At 34.9% G+C, this 18,225-nt stretch overlaps 1 long non-coding RNA gene across 1 annotated transcript; it reads right to left on the reverse strand.

Moving 5' to 3' along the window:
• Nucleotides 1-12,821: 12,821 nt before the first annotated feature.
• LOC107909895 (uncharacterized) lies at nucleotides 12,822-17,739 on the reverse strand. Its single transcript, XR_001687396.1, has 3 exons — nucleotides 17,631-17,739; nucleotides 17,026-17,121; nucleotides 12,822-13,078 (listed from the first exon to the last, which is right to left on the reverse strand). It is a non-coding gene; the product is annotated as an uncharacterized lncRNA (long non-coding RNA).
• Between the last annotated feature and the right edge of the window lie 486 nt (nucleotides 17,740-18,225).

The raw sequence follows: 18,225 nt of genomic DNA on the forward strand, positions 1-18,225 counted from the left end.
CTGAGTTGATCCTAGGAAGATTGTGGTTGTGCTTGATTGGAAACAGCCTAAGAATGTATTTGAGATCCGCAGTTTCCTGGGTCTTACGGGTTATTATCCATGGTTTGTAGAAGGGTTGTCACTGATTGCAGCTCATTTGACTAAGCTTCTGTCCAAGAGTGTTCCTTTCATCTAGACAAATGTGCAACAATCGAGCTTCGAGAAGCTTAAGTCTGTTCTGACTCAGGCTCCTGTTCTGATATAGCCTGAATCCGGTAAGGATTTTGTGGTATACAGTGATACATCGAACGTCGGTTTGGGATGTGTATTGATGCAAGATGGTAAGGTTGTGGCTTATATGTCCCTAGGCATAAATATTAATTTTACACAAAACAATCAGCTTTAATTCTATTTCTTCCTCACCTTAGCCGTTCCTTCCCTCCCCTCTCTTCTTTGATCTACAATTTTCTTTTCTTCCTATATTGTTGTCATCGCCCATAACACCTAGGTTTATCATCTTTTTTTTTTCTTTTTGCCACAAGATTTTTCATCATCTCCTCCATCATATTTTTGCCATTTTTCTCTTATTAAATCAGTCCCAAATATGAAATCTTGAGTTTCCAAGATCGATTCCTAACGTTTCCAAGAAGTGTCATTGCTACCCATAACATCTAGCTAGTGTCAGATCCCTTTCTTTCACGTTTTCTTATTAAATCTTGTCAAATAAAAATATAAATTTCAAAATAAAAAATTTGGGGGGAATTTTAAGGATTTAATAGATATTTTCCTAGTTTTTAATCAATTGCTAAAGTAGTTTTAAATTAGCCTCAAAATTAGCCACCGCGAGTGGTGGTGCACGCGCCTATCGGCAAGAATGGGGTTTTTTTTCTTTAATTATTTCCCATATTTTTCTAGCATGATTTTGAGTTCTTGAAACCCTCCTAATTAGCCTTGAAACTATTTTTAATTAGGCAAAATCCTTCTTTCCCAATCGGCAAATTGAATCTGACAATTTGGGAAGCGTAAGTGTCGGTATTCGTAAACTAGTTTGTTGTTTCTACATAAATCCTGGGAAAATGTTATGGATTGATTAAATCAAGGATTTTAATTAATATTAGCTACTGATTTTCCAATACTTAAATATGTTAGGTTCTGACTGGAACGCTCCGAATCATCAGCAAAGACGAAAGGCATTCGTGCGTACGATTTGCCTCAAATCAGTGTAAGAAATCTAACTAGTTTGGATTCAGAAAATAGTGGTAATTGTGGCGATTGGATTGAACCCAAAAGTGGGTGTTTAGGTTCTGTATAAGAGGTGTAATTATTGAGTTATATACTAATTTATTTTAATTTAATTAATTTAGGTCCATTTTAAAGTTTATTAAAAAAATTGCAAGATTCGTTAGTGTCCTGCAAAAGAGCGTAAATAAAGTGTGGGGCTTAAACTCAATAACTTGTTTGATACTAATAAATATTATGATTAAATTGATGATTTAGCTTGCTGATTGGGCTTGGCTTAATAGTTAAGAATCTAAATTTGTATGTGGCCTAATCAAGTATGTTTTGAGCCCAAGCTATTTGGCATGGTAGCATTGTTATTAGTTTGATTGAATGATTGACATTGTCAATGAACATTATTGTGGCACTTAAAGTGCAATTAAATGTGAATATGATAAGCATGCATTGTGTACAAGTTGTGATGTAAATTGATGAATTTGAACAGAGATGATGTGCATTAAATTGGTAATTAAAAATGTGTAATTATAGATATTTTGGCCTTGTGATCTCTAGAAACCGTTAGATATAGTTGGCATGCCATAGGATTGTGAGTACCTATATGTATTGTGTTTTTGGGCATTGTGGCCCTAAGATAGGTTGGAGAGATAAGAGAATGTGAGTTAAGCTCTATTCAATGGGACATGTTTGGTGTGTTGGAGAGTGTTAGCTTTATGCTTCACTTTTTCGAATATGTTCGACTCTATAAGTTAATTGGTTTGTTGGAAATCCATGTATCCGATGTGTGATGATAGGGCCCACTTTTATGTTTCATAGCCTCAAGTGTCAAATTATCGTTTAAATGTGATCTTATGTATTATGATAATACGATGCGAGATGGATGCATAAACATGTGAATAATATGCTAAATGGGTTGATTTAAGTTTCATGAAAATGTTAGTATGTTCTCATGGTAATTGCATATGTAATTGTGGTTTGGGTCATTTTCATTTAACTTATGAATGCATGTGAATATATAAGCTAGACTTGTGAGTTATTAAAGCATGTATAGGTTGTTTAGTCTTGATGAATTATTGTTAAATGAATTATATATATAAATGAATATGTTATTTTGACTTGGTTAGATTATGGTTGTGAATGTGTTATAGTATGCTCTTGTTTAATCTTTTATATTTTGTTTATTTTGTGGTTACTCCGATATTCACTAAGCTTGTTTAAGATCACCCACTCTGTCGAACCATTGTAGATATTCAGCACTTGCGGTGTGAGCGATGCGGGAATACCAAGTAAGTGATCCAAGTTAGGCTTCAGTTATTGTGTAGGTGATATTATTATTCTTTGAATTGTGGGAATTAGGCAATGTGGTTAGACTTTGATCAATTATTATTGTGGTCCTCATGATATTTTATGGATTTAGTTTTCTAGCATTGTTGATGGATATTATAATTATTTCATTGGTATTGTTTTGGTTTTCAACATTTGTTATGTTGAAGTTTCATGTAACAACCCAAACCTGGCCTAGACGTTATAGCATAATTTGGAAATGTTACAAAAAGGGTTTTGAAACCATCTTTCGTGTTAAAATTTCTTGAATTAGTTGCTACTAAAAGAGTCCACATTTTCGAAAAAACTTATTATACTCTTTAATTGAAACTGTTACTTATTGTCCTTTTTAAAGTAAAACGTAAATTTACAACGAAAGCTTGCAAGTCATTATAGTTGAAACCAAATTTTGTGTTTTAAGAAAAACATTCGTTTGCTTAAAATTGTGGTTTTTGTAATTCGTTTTGTTAAATGTTGTAGAAAAGTAAAAATAAAAACAACCAAAACCAAATTTAAAATCAAACAGTTTGGAGAGTCAAATAATTACAAAACTCTCAGAAATAATCCATAATTTAAATAACAACCATTATTTAAGACATTTTATGAACTTGTGGTTACCATAAAGACACCGTCGCATCGACCCGCCTAAGACTGAGGATTACCTTAACAGATTAGACAAACATATCTAAGTTTCCATAAACATAGTGTGTAACTTAACAGAGACATTCATGCATAAAATTTAGAATTTCAGTATACCAGAACAGAAACAGACGTGAGTTCTTATCAGAATTAGATTATCAGCTACATACAGATAGGCAAAGTCCTAAACCCATCCTCTACACACAATCTCTAACCATCCCAACCCTACACACCACTAAGTGTCTTTATGACACTTATCAGAATAATTTGCAGCTGAGCTGCCTGAAATTCGGTGAAATGTTGCCTTACAGATCACTTCCTCCACATAAACCAATCACACCCCATATACAGATGCAAATAACAAATACAGATAAAAAATATTGATATACAGAATTAACGTGTCTCGCATGCTCACAAACATATATCATACATGCTTTTACAAAACAGACAAATCATACATATCAATTTCTTAAACTTAAATCAGTCTATCAGATAAGGAAAGTATCATGTATTAGGCTTTGTTTGCCCTTACCGACTCTACAGAAGGCCCACAGTCGATCAGAACGACTTATCCGAACCTAACGAAAATTTTAGAATTTTGGGCCCACATGCTCATGTGGGCCCACAAGCCCGTGTGGCCAACACACCCAAACCGGCTAGCCCCTGTGATCCACATGGCCATACATACTTTCGTCCACGATTGTGTGTCGTACACAGCCTACCAAACTACCAGGATACGCCCTTGTGGCGTTGACAGGCCACTTTTTTGGCTTTCACCGAACTTGGTTTTCTTGCATTTTCTTTACACACCTAGTTCGTTTTTGACATGAAAGCAATCCCGAAACCCTCGAAACCTAAAAATAGTACCCTCAAACACTGATTTAGCAATCAATTTACGAATCTAACACAATTTAACCAAATACATATACAGACTTACCGCTAACAAATACGACCCTAACCTAGAATCAGATCATTGGAGTAAAACCCACTATTCACATCATTCTCCTACACTACAATAATCACAGAAAATCAATGTCCTCAAACACACCATTGCCCAAAACAAAAAGAATGAAACAATCTTACAGAACTCAAAAACTACAACCAATGAAACCCCCTTACCTAAACCACGAGAGGAGCACCGAAAATTACGAAAGCAACGAAAGGAATCAACAGATTATAAACAAAATTGAAGGAAAACGAAAGAGAACAAAAGTTGCAGAAAGGGGGAAAGATGGAAACGTCAGAACAGTAGAAAAGCGAGAGAAAGAATAAAGATTAAAAATTAGAAATAGATATTTAAAATCTATCTTAATCTCCCACTAACCACTAAATCGACTAAACTGACCCACTAACTCTTAACTACCTCAGAATTTAACTTCCACCTAACTTCTATCAAACAACCGGAGCAAAAAATTATCATCCACACTCACGTGGGGATTTAAACATGAGACCTTTAGGAAAGCTAACACCTTAGCAATTGAACCAGCAGGCTCATTCTGATTTGAGTTTACTATTAATAAATAAAACATGAGCCAAACCACCAAGGTCAAGGCTAGGATAAAAAATAACATATTTTCCAAAAGTAGGACTCGAATCCAAGACCTCAAACACACCTAGAACACTTAACCACTGAAACAAATACTAATTTATAACAAATTTCACACAAAACAAAGATAAATAATTCAGGGCGTTACAACTCTACCCCCGAATTGAAAATTCAGTCTCAAAATTTACTTGATCCGAACAAATGAGGATATTGTAGACGAATCGAATCCTCAGGTTCTCACATGGCTTCCTCAGTGCCATGATTCCACCACAGAACCTTAACTAGCAAAACAGACTTCATCCTCAAGATCTTTACATCTCGATCTAAAATTTGAACCGATTCCTTCTCAAATGTCAAATCTGGTCTAACCTCGATATCCTTAACCGAAACAACGTGAAATGGATCAAACCAGTATTGCCTCAACAAAGAGACGTGAAACACATCATGGATATGGTCTAACTATAGAGGTAGCTCTAACTGATAAATGACCAATTCCACACGCTTCAGAATCCGATACGACCCAATGAACCTAGGGCTCAACTTGTCTTTATGTTTGAATCGCAGAACCTTTTTCCTCGGAGATACCTTAAGAAAGACAGTCACCCACAGAGTACTCAATATCTCTCTTTTTAATATCTACATAAGACTTCTGTCTATCAAAAACTGCCTTAAGACGATCCCGTATCAACTTGACTTTTTCTTCAGTCTCAAAGACCAACTCAGGATCCAAAACCCGTCGCTCACCCAACTCAGTCCAACACAGTGGAGTGTAACACTTGCGACCCTCGTAAGGTGTCATCTGGATGCTAGACTGAAAACTGTTGTTGTAGGCGAACTCAGCTGAAGACAGAAAATCCTCCCAACTCCCTCGAAAATCAATCATACAACAACGAAGCATATCCTCTAGTATCTGAGTCACCCTCTCAGATTGCCCGTCAAACTAAGGATGGAACATAGTACTGAAATCTAATCTCGAAACTAGAGATTCATGAAGTTTCTTCCAAAACTAAGAAGTGAAGTGAGGATCCCTATTAGAAATTATCAAAATTAGAACCTCATGAAGCCTCACAATCTCAGAAATGTAGAGCTTGGCCAACTTCTGCAGTGAATAATCCGTCCGAACCAGAATAAAATGGGTAGACTTGGTCAATCGATCTACGATGACCTAAACGGAATCCTTCTTTGTAGGTGTTAAAGGCAATCAACTAACAAAGTCCATCGTAGCATGTTCTTATTTCCATAAGGGAATCTTAACGGGTTGGCGAAAACCCGAAGGTAGCTAGTGCTTAGCCTTAACTTGCTATCACTTCAGACAACGAGCAAGGGAATCTGTCACCTCCCGTTTCAAACTAGGCCACCAATACAGTTCACGGAGATCTCAATACATCTTATTTCCACCGGGGCGTATAGCATAAGGACTACAATGCGCTTCCTTAAGAATCAACTGTCTCAAACCGGAGTCGTTCAGTACACAAACCTGTCCTTAGAAACACAAAACCCCATCCTTATTTAACCCAAAATCAGACGTTCTGCCACTCTCAACATGCCGAAAATACGAAACTAGATAATCATCCCCTAACTAATTTTCCTGAATCTTATCAATCCAAGCCGGCTTAACTTGTAACTCGGCTAATAGACACTCATCCTCAAACAGACTTAGGTGAGCAAACATTGCCCTCAAATCCGACATTGCTCTATGACTGAGCGCATCAGCCACCACATTGGCCTTATCAGGATGGTACTCTATTGTGCAATCATAACCTTTAAGCAGCTCAATCCATCTACGCTGCCTAAGATTAAACTCTTTTTGAGTAAGCAAGTACTCGATGCTCTTATGATCGGCGTAGATAATACACCTCTCACCATACAGATAGTGCCACCAAATCTTTAAAGCAAACACTATGGTAGCTAACTCAAGATCATGTGTCTGATAGTTCCCCTCGTGTGACTTAAGTTGTCGGGACGAATAAACGATCACCTTACCATCTTGCATCAGTACACATCCTAAACTGAAGTGTGACGCATTACTATAAACCACGAACTCCTTACCAGATTCAGGAGGTTAAGTCAGAACAGACTTAAGCTTCTTAAAATTTGATTACTGCGCATCGTTCTAGACGAAGGGAGCATTCCTGCGTAGAAGCTCAGCTAGAGAAGCTGCAATCAGTGAGAACCCCTCAACAAACCTCCGATAATAACCAGCAAGACCAAAAAAACTGTGGATCTCAGAAACGTTCTTAGGCTATTTCCAACCAAACACAACCTTAATTTTTCTAGGATCAACTTGGATCCCCTCAAAAAAACCTCATGCCCTAGAAACGTTACTTCTATTAATTAGAATTCACACTTACCCAACTTAGCGTAGAGCTATTTCTCTTAAAGTATCTGAAGCACTACTCTAAGATGTTCATCATACTCATAATTAGTCTTAAAATGCACCAAAATGTCATCAATAAATACTGCAACGAACTAATCCACATACAACTGAAAAACCTGTTTCATCATACCCATGAATGTAGTCGGAGTATCCGTCAAACCAATAGGCATAACTAGGGACTTTTAGTGCCCATAACGAGTCCTAAAAGTCATCTTAAAGATATCAGCCTCCTTAACCCTCAGCTGATAATAGCCAGAACAGAGATATGTTTTCGAGAATATTGAAGCCCCACGAAACGGATCAAACAAATCATTGATCCTTAGAAATGGGTACTTATTCTTCACAATCAGCTTATTTAACTGTTGGTAATCGATACACATCCTCATGGTACCATCCTTTTTCTTTACAAGCAAAACCGGTTCCCCCCATGGAAACACACTAGGATGGATAAATCCATGATCCAAAAGCTCCTGAAGCTGAGCCTTTAGCTCCGTAAGTTCTTTTGGTGCCATTCGTTATGGAGCGATGGACACCAAGGCTATACCCGATAGAAGTTCAATGCTAAACTCAACTTCCTGATTCAGAGGTAAACCCGGTAGCTCATCAGGAAATACATCTAAAAATTCCCTCACTATTCTAATATTCTCGACAAAAGAGTCCCTAGAAAATGAAACACTTAAGAAGGCCAGATATGTTTCACACCCCTTCCAGACCAGTTTTTTACCTACTACAACACATTGTATAAGTAATCCACATTGTATAAGGCCAAATATGCTAAACATAGTTTTTTTACCAAATATGTTTCACACCCCCTCCAGATCACATTGTATAAGTAATCCCGACGCTCACCGAATACAACCACATCCACATCATCCTCAATTCTAAAATGACCCTCTTAATCGCACAATCCAAACTTATTTGGTGCTCTACTAACCATTCCTTACCCATAATCAAGTCGAACTCTCTAAACGGTAGCTCCATCAGATTTTCCAGAAACACAACCTTTTGTACTTCTAACGGTACATTCCTATACAGTATGTTTACTCGAACTGGCTGACCCAGCGGACTCAGTACAAAAATCTCACAAGAAGTAACTTCAACAGTAATCTCTAAGTTTCCAGAGATAATACTAGCTACATAAGAGTGTCTTGACCCTATGTCTATCAAAGTAATATAATGGGGCATCAAAAATAAATAATGTACCCGTAATCACATTAGGGGCATCTCTGTCCTCTCGACATCAAACAACATAAACCAATGCAGGTTGCCCCGTCTCAATCTAATTAGCACCTCTACCCAGTGCTCACTGCCCTTTTCCCAAACCATTACGACCTCTGGTCGGACCACGACCCCTAGATGGTTGTTGTACTGCCCTCTAAGGCTAAACAAAACCCGAACCGTGAACTTGCATCTGATCAGAACGTTGTGGACACTCTCAAATCCGATAATTCAATGACCTACAACCCAGACATGCTCCCATCTACCCCAACACTCGTCCGAATGACGCCCACAGTCGATCAAAATAACTTATGCGACCTTAGGGAAAATTTTAAAATTTTGGGGCCACATGCCCTTGTGGCTTACCCATTTGGGCCCACACGCCCAAATTGGCTTGCCCGTGTGACCCACACATCCTAGCCCGTGGCCCACATGCTTGTATGGGCCCACACACCCAAATCGGCCTAGCTCATTTGATTCACACGACCACAAATACTTTCGTCACATGGCAGTGTGTTGCATATGGCCTACCCACGGCCTGGCACACGCCTTTGTGGCGTCGACAAGCCACTTTATTTTGTCACATTTTTGTTACAAACCTGGTTCGTTTTTTACGCGGAAGCAATCCTAAGTTTTTTGAAACCTAGAAACAGTACCCCAAACACTGATTTAGCAATCAATTTCCTAATCTAACACGATTTAACCAAATACATATATAGACTTACCACTAACAAATATGACCACAACCCCGAATCAGATCATTAGAGTGAAACTCACTGTTCACAGCCTTCTCCTACACAACAATAATTTCAAAAAATTAATCTCCCCAAACACACCATTTCCCAAAATAAAAAGAATGAAACAATCTTACATAAGTCAAAAATTACAACCAATGAAACCCTCTTACCTTAACCACGGATTATGAACAAAATTGAAGGAATCAATGAATTATGAAATGAATGAAAGGAATCAACGGATTATGAACAACATTGAAGAAAAATGAAAGAGAACAAAAGTTGCAGAGAGGGGAAAAATAGAAACATCAGAGTAGTAGAGAAGAGAGAGAAAAAGAGTAAAGATTAAAGCTAAAATATTAAAAATAGCCTACTAACTCTTAACTTCCTCAGGATTTCACTTCCACTAAACTTCTATCGAACAACCAAAGCAAAAATTATCATCTACGCTCACGCTAGGTTTCGAACATGAGACCTTCAGGTAAGCTAACACCTTACCAATTGAACCAGCAGACTCATTCTGATATGTGTTTAACAATAACAAAATATGAGCCAAACCACCAAGGTCAAGGCTAGGATAAAAAATAACATATTTTTCAAACGTGGGACTCGAACCTAAGACCTCAAACACACACCCAGAACGCTTAACCACTGAAGCAGATACTCACTTATAATAGATTTCACAAAAACAAAGATAAATAATTCAAGGTGTTACATGCCATGCACTGTATGTATGGTCAATGAACATTGAATAATGTGGTAGAATTGCTGCATGAACTTTGTCATAATGTTTGGATTGCTTTCATAGCTTATTTCTTCTTAATATTTATGGATTTTGTTCTTGTTATATCTTTTTCTTAATTGGACATGTTTTCGATGGCTGAATCGTTATTATGGTCGTTATTGTGATTACTTGATAGGGTAAAATTTGCATGTTGAGTAGTTATTATTTTGAATGGATTATATGCCTTAAACTGATGAATTTTTATGGTCTGAAGCAGAGGTATCGATATTAGTGTTTTAAAAACAATACTTCCATGATTTTTGACAGTGCATGAAGTCAGTAACATAATTTGGTATCAATACCATATCACGAGTATCGATACTCAGGGTAATAAAATCAATACTTTTCGAAATGTACCGATATTTTCTGAGTTTTAATTTTTAAGCGAGAAACAGAATGATGTTTAGGTATCAATTTCCCAAGCAGTATCAATACCATTTGAAAGAAATTTTGATACCTTTGATTAAGTATCGATACGTATATGAATAATTCTGAATGTTTTTTGGTGGTCTAAAAGCATGTTTAATTATCGTTTGAAGTTCGTTTGATGAAGGTTGAGCATGTTTTAATGATGACTAAAATATGTATGACCTATCATAAATCAAAAGCTAAAAGGGAAGATGTTTGCTTAATAACGGAACCATTTGTAATGCATATGATGTGTGACAGTGATGTGACATTTTGATATTCGAGCTTAGCGACTGGGTTCTCTGTAGGGTGTTACAGAGTCAAGTTAATAGGGATATAAAATGTAAATTGGATAAATGATATTCAAATTGAGTAGATATAGTGATTGGATGATACATATACAAATTGTGAATTGGTTATACGAGCCCGGGAGAACCAATATGGAAATGTGACAAAACAATGAATGTGATTTAGAATTTGTGTTATGAATTGGAATAATGATTAACATTAAATTGAATTCAGATGTGTAGTTGATAAATAGATGGAATGATATGATACGAGAATTATATTCATATGGTTTAATATTGAATTGGGTTGAGAATGGTATTGAATGTGATTCTAAGTGATTTGGTTTATTTCATATTTGAATTGCTATATAATGTGGTTAAATGTTAGCTTATCTTTTTTATATTTGATTTATCATGTTAGGCAAAATTCACCGAGCTAAGTAGCATGTAGTGTTTAATTGTAAATTGAGGTAAGTTTTTTGGTTTATTGCCTATGAATTTAGTAAGCATTTTAAATGATTACTTTGTTTGTTTTATGCTTTTGTAATGGTCATTTTATGGAACACGTCGATCAGATCACCTTAAAGCTCACCGTATCCAACTTCTGACTCCATAGACTTTTTAATATTTTGGACTCAGTTATATGGCATGTATATAGGCAATGTTATGTATATGTGTGTACCTTGAATATTGGTACATTGGATTTTGATTGTGGCTTGTATTTTGAATGGTTATATGTTATGTACTTAAGTGTGAAGGTTGGTATTGTCTTAGGCTATAATTGAAGTATTTGAATAGTGAAGTTGGTAATGGAATGCTTGCATACAAGGTGAATATGAATAGTTACTTGTGTGATTGTATCATACATGGAAATTATATGTTCTGTATATATGCATAGTCAATGTATAGTGTATTGTTGTTTGATGAGTGGATGAGCTTGAATGTTGAATTTGAATAACAACTTATGCTTGAATGATTTGGAAGTTCAAATGTTGAAATGCTATGTGCAAGTGTCAAATTGATGGTTTATGGTACATTTATTTTTAGAAATGATTAAATGAATGCTTTGGTATGTTCATTGATTAGTTTTATTTAGGTTGGGTGTGAAATTATGCACTAAGTGAGTTGAAGTTTTGGGTTGAGCATGAAAAAGGTACCAAAATGCAGGATTTTTGACCATCTGTGTAAAGGTATCAATACCATGAACTAAGGTGTCGGGATTTTACCAATTTATCATGTTTTAAAATGAAACAAAATGCTAAAGTGGTACCGGTACCTAATAAAAGTACCGATTCCTAAAGAAATATATAGGTACTTTGAACCTAGTATCAGTACTTCTTGATTGAATTTGATTTTTTTGAAACACCAAAGCAAAATTTGGCATTGGTACCTTTAGAGGTATCTATACTAGTTAAGGAAACTTTGAAAACATCACAATTTGGTCCTAATTCGTGCTTGGGTCATTAAAATAGCTTTTGTAAGCTAGACTAAAGTTTGAATTTGGTTTTGTATCATAATATCTAGGTTTTTATGATATTAAATATTTGAATGATTTATTTATGGAATACTTATTCTTATATTTTAAAAAAAATGTTACAAAATGGTTCATATTTAATATCGGGTTGACTTTGAAGCATTTTTATGCTTGCATAAAACTCGAGAAAGAATGCTCATTGATATTTAATGTTGTATTATTGACGATTGCATAATTGATGATGTGAAATGGTAATTTTATTGTGAAATTGTCAGTAGTTGCTCTAGCAACGGATGTGGGATCCCGTAGCTTGGATCCAACGATCAAGTCAGGTGAGGGGTGTTACAAGATTTCTTGGGTAGGACTTACATATTTGTTCTCTGAGATAAGATAAATGATTCCATTATCCAAGAGTTTAATGACTTCATTTCTCACCACTTCTTTCATATTAGGATTAAGCCTTCATTGCATTTGTTTAGAGGAAAATGCAATCATAAGGAATTAGCCCATTGATTTGACAGATATATCATGCTTTTACAAATAGGTAGACTTTGCAATCATAAGGAACATGCATGCATGGGTTATTATATTTCAATAAGGTTCGCATATAATCATGGGTTCACATATCTTACTAGTGGTTCGCATGTAATAAAATAATCATAACAAGGATATGCCTGAAATTAAGGTCTGTATCAGCTACATGGGATCGTTTACATTTACGGGATAACAGAGTCATGTAAATATGGCATGAAGCTTGCAATAAACCTTAATCATAAATCTAACTTGCATGTAAATAAAATAGAGTACTCTCATGCATGAATAATATCAAATTTATTTATGAAATAAGAAGTACTTTAAACATGGTTTGCAAATCAATGTAATGAGAATTTAAACATAACTAAATAGTCTAAACTTTAAATAGTATTGTCATATTCATAAAGTCAGAAATATAACATTTAATTCTAAACCCATAACAATAATTTCATCACCTTTAACCCAGTTTCACCAACATCTGCTCAAGAGTGCACCTCGCCACATCATCGACTTGCCAATGCTAACCCGCAACCTACTTACTTGAGAAAAAGTAAGAGAGGAGTGAGTGAGTTCCTTGTGAACTCAGTGAATAATCAGAAACGTTATGATATGTTTTAGAAATAGATTATTTTTAAAAAAAAGAAAAAGAAAATTTAACCTTGAAAACATTTCACGTGTTGGGTTTGCAGGTGAGGTTGCGAGACCCGGTTCGCACATTTTGTCAAAAAACATAACCTTGGAAAAAAAATTTTGAAAACTTATTAGCCTTTTCTTAAAACATACTAGGCAGGGCTCACCTTAAAATCGTGAGGCCAATTTCATTTATCAAAAAGTTTTAAAAACCAAGTCTCGGCTCGTCCTAAAATTGCGAAGCCAGCTTGCACTTTTCAGAAAAACCTTTTCTTTAGATAGGGTCTGCCTTAGCTCGCAAGACTAATTCATACTTAATAGCAGATTTTGCCTTAGGTCACAACACCGACTCGTCACATTGTCTTGTTGGATAGAATCCAACTGAACTCGCAGAGGAGCATACACTTTGATACATATCACACTAGCTCGTGTAAAGCTGGGCTCACTGAGGAGCATCATCACTTACGATCAGAGTCTATCTTACAATACTAGTTCCTCACTTTTTCTCATTGGATATAATCCAATCTAGCTCACAAAGGAGCATGCACTTTGAGACAAATCACATTAGCTCACATATAGAACTAGGCTCACTGAGGAGCACAATCACTTAAGTTCACATGAAGAGCTTCGCTAATACATAGTTTGTTAAGCTCACGTAGGGAGCTTCGTTGATACACAACTTGTAAAACCATTTCTGTAAACATTCTTTAAAACCTTATCTTGAATAGGAGCTCGCACAAAACTATGCTTTAAAAAATCATATTTTCAAACCATGCTTGAAAATAGAGGTTTGTAGCTTTAAAACATATATTTTTAGAAAACTTACCTTTGAAACTTGTTTCAAAAACATATTCTTAAAGAAACATATCAGTATAAAATGAACAATATCTTAGTTAACATACTCCAAAAAATTCTAGACCACTCACCGAAAAATAGAGAAACTAAAACAAGTTTAGTTTTGTCTTTATCCTTACTAGAAGACGGTCTAGCTGGTTTGCAACAAACATACACACATATTACTTAAGCAGAACAAGACATACAGAATTCATGCAATATGAACTTTGACAATCACACTCAATAAGACAGAGGCTTACCCTGATAACTACGAACTGAACTTGGAATAAAGACTTTGACGATAGAATATTCAGTGAAGATTTCACATAATTAAGGGTCGTATATATAGACTTAAGAGTACTAATAATATTTGGATACCTTACTTGACTTAGGAAAGTTACTACTTGCATGTAAAGTCTTCTTAGATACACTAAATCTTTATTTCCTAATTTCAGTCTAATTGTATCTTTGACTGATGAACCTTGGTTTGCAATAAGACTGGCAATCCCCTATTCGTAACAAGACTGGCGAACACCAACTCACCATCACATTAACGAACCTACCTCATAGAGAAACTGACGAACCCAACTTGGTAATGGATCTAGTGAACCCCTTACCACATCTTCAGGTACACACTGCTACTGGCGAACCCCCTCGCTAATACACTTTTGGTGAACCCCCAGCTCACCTAAACCTTGGCTAACACCTACTTCGCCAGAACACTGGTGAACCCTTCACTTGCGAGGCCAAAATTTCCAGGCCCATCTACGGAGTGTTACATTCATTCTCATCCAAAAATGAATATTTCAGATCACGTGGTAGTTTTTTCAAATCAAGCTTAGGTGGTTGATCAAATGATGGTTTCGAAACATTTGTAGTCACTGAAAGTTCATCAAATTTGTCTCCAATAAAAGTTATTTTCTTGTCCCTAGAAAGAATTTAACTCAGGATCAATGCATGAAAATTTTTTTTGTCATCAATTTTAAATTCAGTTAAATAATTTTCCAAATGATTGAATTGTTAGAAAAAAAATCTAGTTCAGAACATTTTTTTTGCACAACAAAAAATAAAAATTTTGAAAACTGAGTTGGTTTGTGATATTTATGAAATCAACTCTTTACCGAAACAATACATGTGTCTTTGGTTAGACGGATTCTTTTCGTTCTTAGCTTTCAATTGAACAACCTTCTCTACTATTCTCATACCACAAACTGCCTTGAGCGTGGGCTTGAACATTTCAAATCAAACATAGAACCAGAAATAGTTTTCTTTACTTTAAGTGTGAAAGTAAAATTCTCTCAATAGAAATTGACAAAATTGTTATTTTGGAAACTAGAATTAATACTTAGAGAATGAACTCCCACTATTTTCGGACAGAATAACAATATCTCAAAAATCGTATGATTAGTGCTATCAGTGCATCTATTTATAAAGAGAAGAGGTAAAACCCTTGCTGAATTGTTGAAGTCTATTTCAATAGAAAAACGTACTCATAGTCTAATTAAGTTTCGAATTTTTTCCTATTAATTATAAACTCATTTAGTCACGAAGTAATTCCACTATAGTATCATGACTGAGCTATCCCCAACAGCATACCATTACGAAAGCAACTTGATTAGTGCTTGTCCAATGATCTTGTCATAAGTGTACTCATATTTTATCTCATTAATCTCTGTGAGATAATATTCATTCTCCCAATATGATTAGTGCTTGTCCAATGATCTTGTCATAAGTGTGCTCATATTTTATCTCATTAATCTCTGTGAGATAATATTCATTCTCCCAATATTATCTTATTTTATCTCACGGTGACCATTACATCTTCCTTCATAATAAGTTAATTACTGTCAAATAGTAATCAAGTCATTCATCACAAAGATGAACGACCCGTGGCCACATTTAATTTTCAACAACCATGTAAGGCCAATGAGAGGATATCATTTACCTATGTCTTAAGCTATGAATTCCACTATTGTGAATGACACTACATACTACAGAAGTTGTACACGCAACACACCAGCTTTCGGTTCCTTATCCATTCGAACTTAGGCTTTTACTTACATCAAAGTGTACGAGTCATGCATACATAGTCCATCATCCACTCAGGATTTAGGTATGCAACACAATGAACATCACAAGTGAATAAACCCATAAACGAATTCATGATCTATTCTTTTTGGGTCCAGTCTAATGTACTATAAGTCTAGTCAGTCACATCTATACCTCTATCTTCTAGGAGCCATCCGTCTCGATGCCCGACCAAACATCTCCCAATTGGACTTGATAGATGACATATTAGTCTTTCAATTAGTTTGCCCGTTTCTGATTAGACTAAGGACTTGTTTAGGTTCGTCTACTAATATAATCTATCTTTTCATATTTCGATTAGACCATGTAATACCACTTAGTATCAGTTAAACATTAGGCAACCAATGAGCAACATTTGCTTCCATTTTGCTTTGCGTACAAAACCCATATGGGAACAATTATAGAAATTATTAATGTAATTCATGAATTAATCTGTTTAAAAATTACAAGTATATATAAACAAATATACTACAGTTAAGGCACCAGATCCAATACACAAAAGTACACAAACAACTCTGTTGGCATACTAACTATATACTAGCCTTTATACCATGTTTAGATGGGCATTACCATTCATGAACATATACACATATAAATTGTGACAACCACATTTCAATTTTCATAATTCATAAACCGTAGCTTGATATGAAACACATTTTCATCATGTAATCCATAAGAATATCGTCAACCATTCTCTTGACCAATCTTACTAAACATTTTACTTTTCATGTAAGCATCATTTACCTTTCATGATTCATATTGTATTCATTCAATTTATTCACAAGCTCATTTTCATTCATTAGTGCTTCCTTGTCAAGTATATCAAATTCATTAACTATTTAGCATATTTCATAACTAATAATACTTTTAATAGACTAATACATACAAGTATACATAACTAACAACAAGGATAGTAAATTCCATTAAAACCTACCTTTCAAAATAAAATTGAAAAGAGATTCTTTCAAAGCTTTTACTCAATAGTTTTTTTCTTTTCCTTTGCTTGCTCCACCTCTTTCTTACTCTTTTTCTATTAAAACATTAAAATCACATAATCAATATTATGAGTTTAACATCTAATGGTCACTTAATGATCATTTAAACAAATGGTAATGTCATGAGATGCAAAGCTTCATTAAAATCTTTTGAACCCTAATGTTTGAAATTCCTATAACTTGAGTTTTCTTCGATTGAATTTTAATCCGATTTTATAAATAAAACCTAGGGTCTAAGCTATACTAAAATATAATTTTTTCTCAAAGTTCCAACTTTTCTCCCATTAAGTACTTAACATCCATCCATGGCCACTTAACCATTCCTTGGTAAAAAGTTGTTCCCATCATAACCCATTAACATACAAACTCATATTCATCATCATCAAGCTACATTAAATATCAAATATAAAATTTCTCTCTCTAGTTTCCTTAACCTTTAACAATGACAACCACACAAAATACTCATCAATCTATCATTCGAACTAATGGGCTCGTCTTACTCATGATATTTAACTAAAAATTAAGGAAAAAAAAGCTTCCTTACCTATGGAGATGGCTCACGACATGCAAGAACTTAGAAACTTTACTTTGTTTTCTTCTGCAAACGGTGAGGAAGAAGAAGGTAAGTGAATTTTCTCTCCCACTTACTCAAGTTTATACATATATTCATATGTACATAAATATATTAACTAGTTTATAATTAACATAAAAAATAATAATCTATGGCTAGTATTTCATAAGGCTGAAGTTAGTGGAAAATGATGGCTAGGATTTTCTTAAGCCACTAACTTAATTTAATCATGGTGGAATTGCACTTAAGGCTTGGGTAAATTGCATGTTAAGGACTTGGTTAAACACTAATTTAGTGTCTCTTGTTTGACCCACTTATAATTTATTTTTTGTACTATACTTAATAATTTATTTAATTAGTTACTATATAATTCTATTTTCAAATTTAGTATATATTTCATAATTGTTTAATTAAAAAATTAAAATTAACTCAATTTAATATATTCTATTCGAAATTGAATTATCCAATACCATGAAAATTTTAGGGGGAAAGTAAATGGGGGGAATATTCAAAAAACAATAGGGGGATATTCAAAAAAAATTGGTGGGGGGGGAATGAGTTTGGGGTA

Source organism: Gossypium hirsutum, chromosome D02, assembly GCF_007990345.1.
Source record: "Gossypium hirsutum isolate 1008001.06 chromosome D02, Gossypium_hirsutum_v2.1, whole genome shotgun sequence".
NCBI lineage: Eukaryota > Viridiplantae > Streptophyta > Magnoliopsida > Malvales > Malvaceae > Gossypium > Gossypium hirsutum.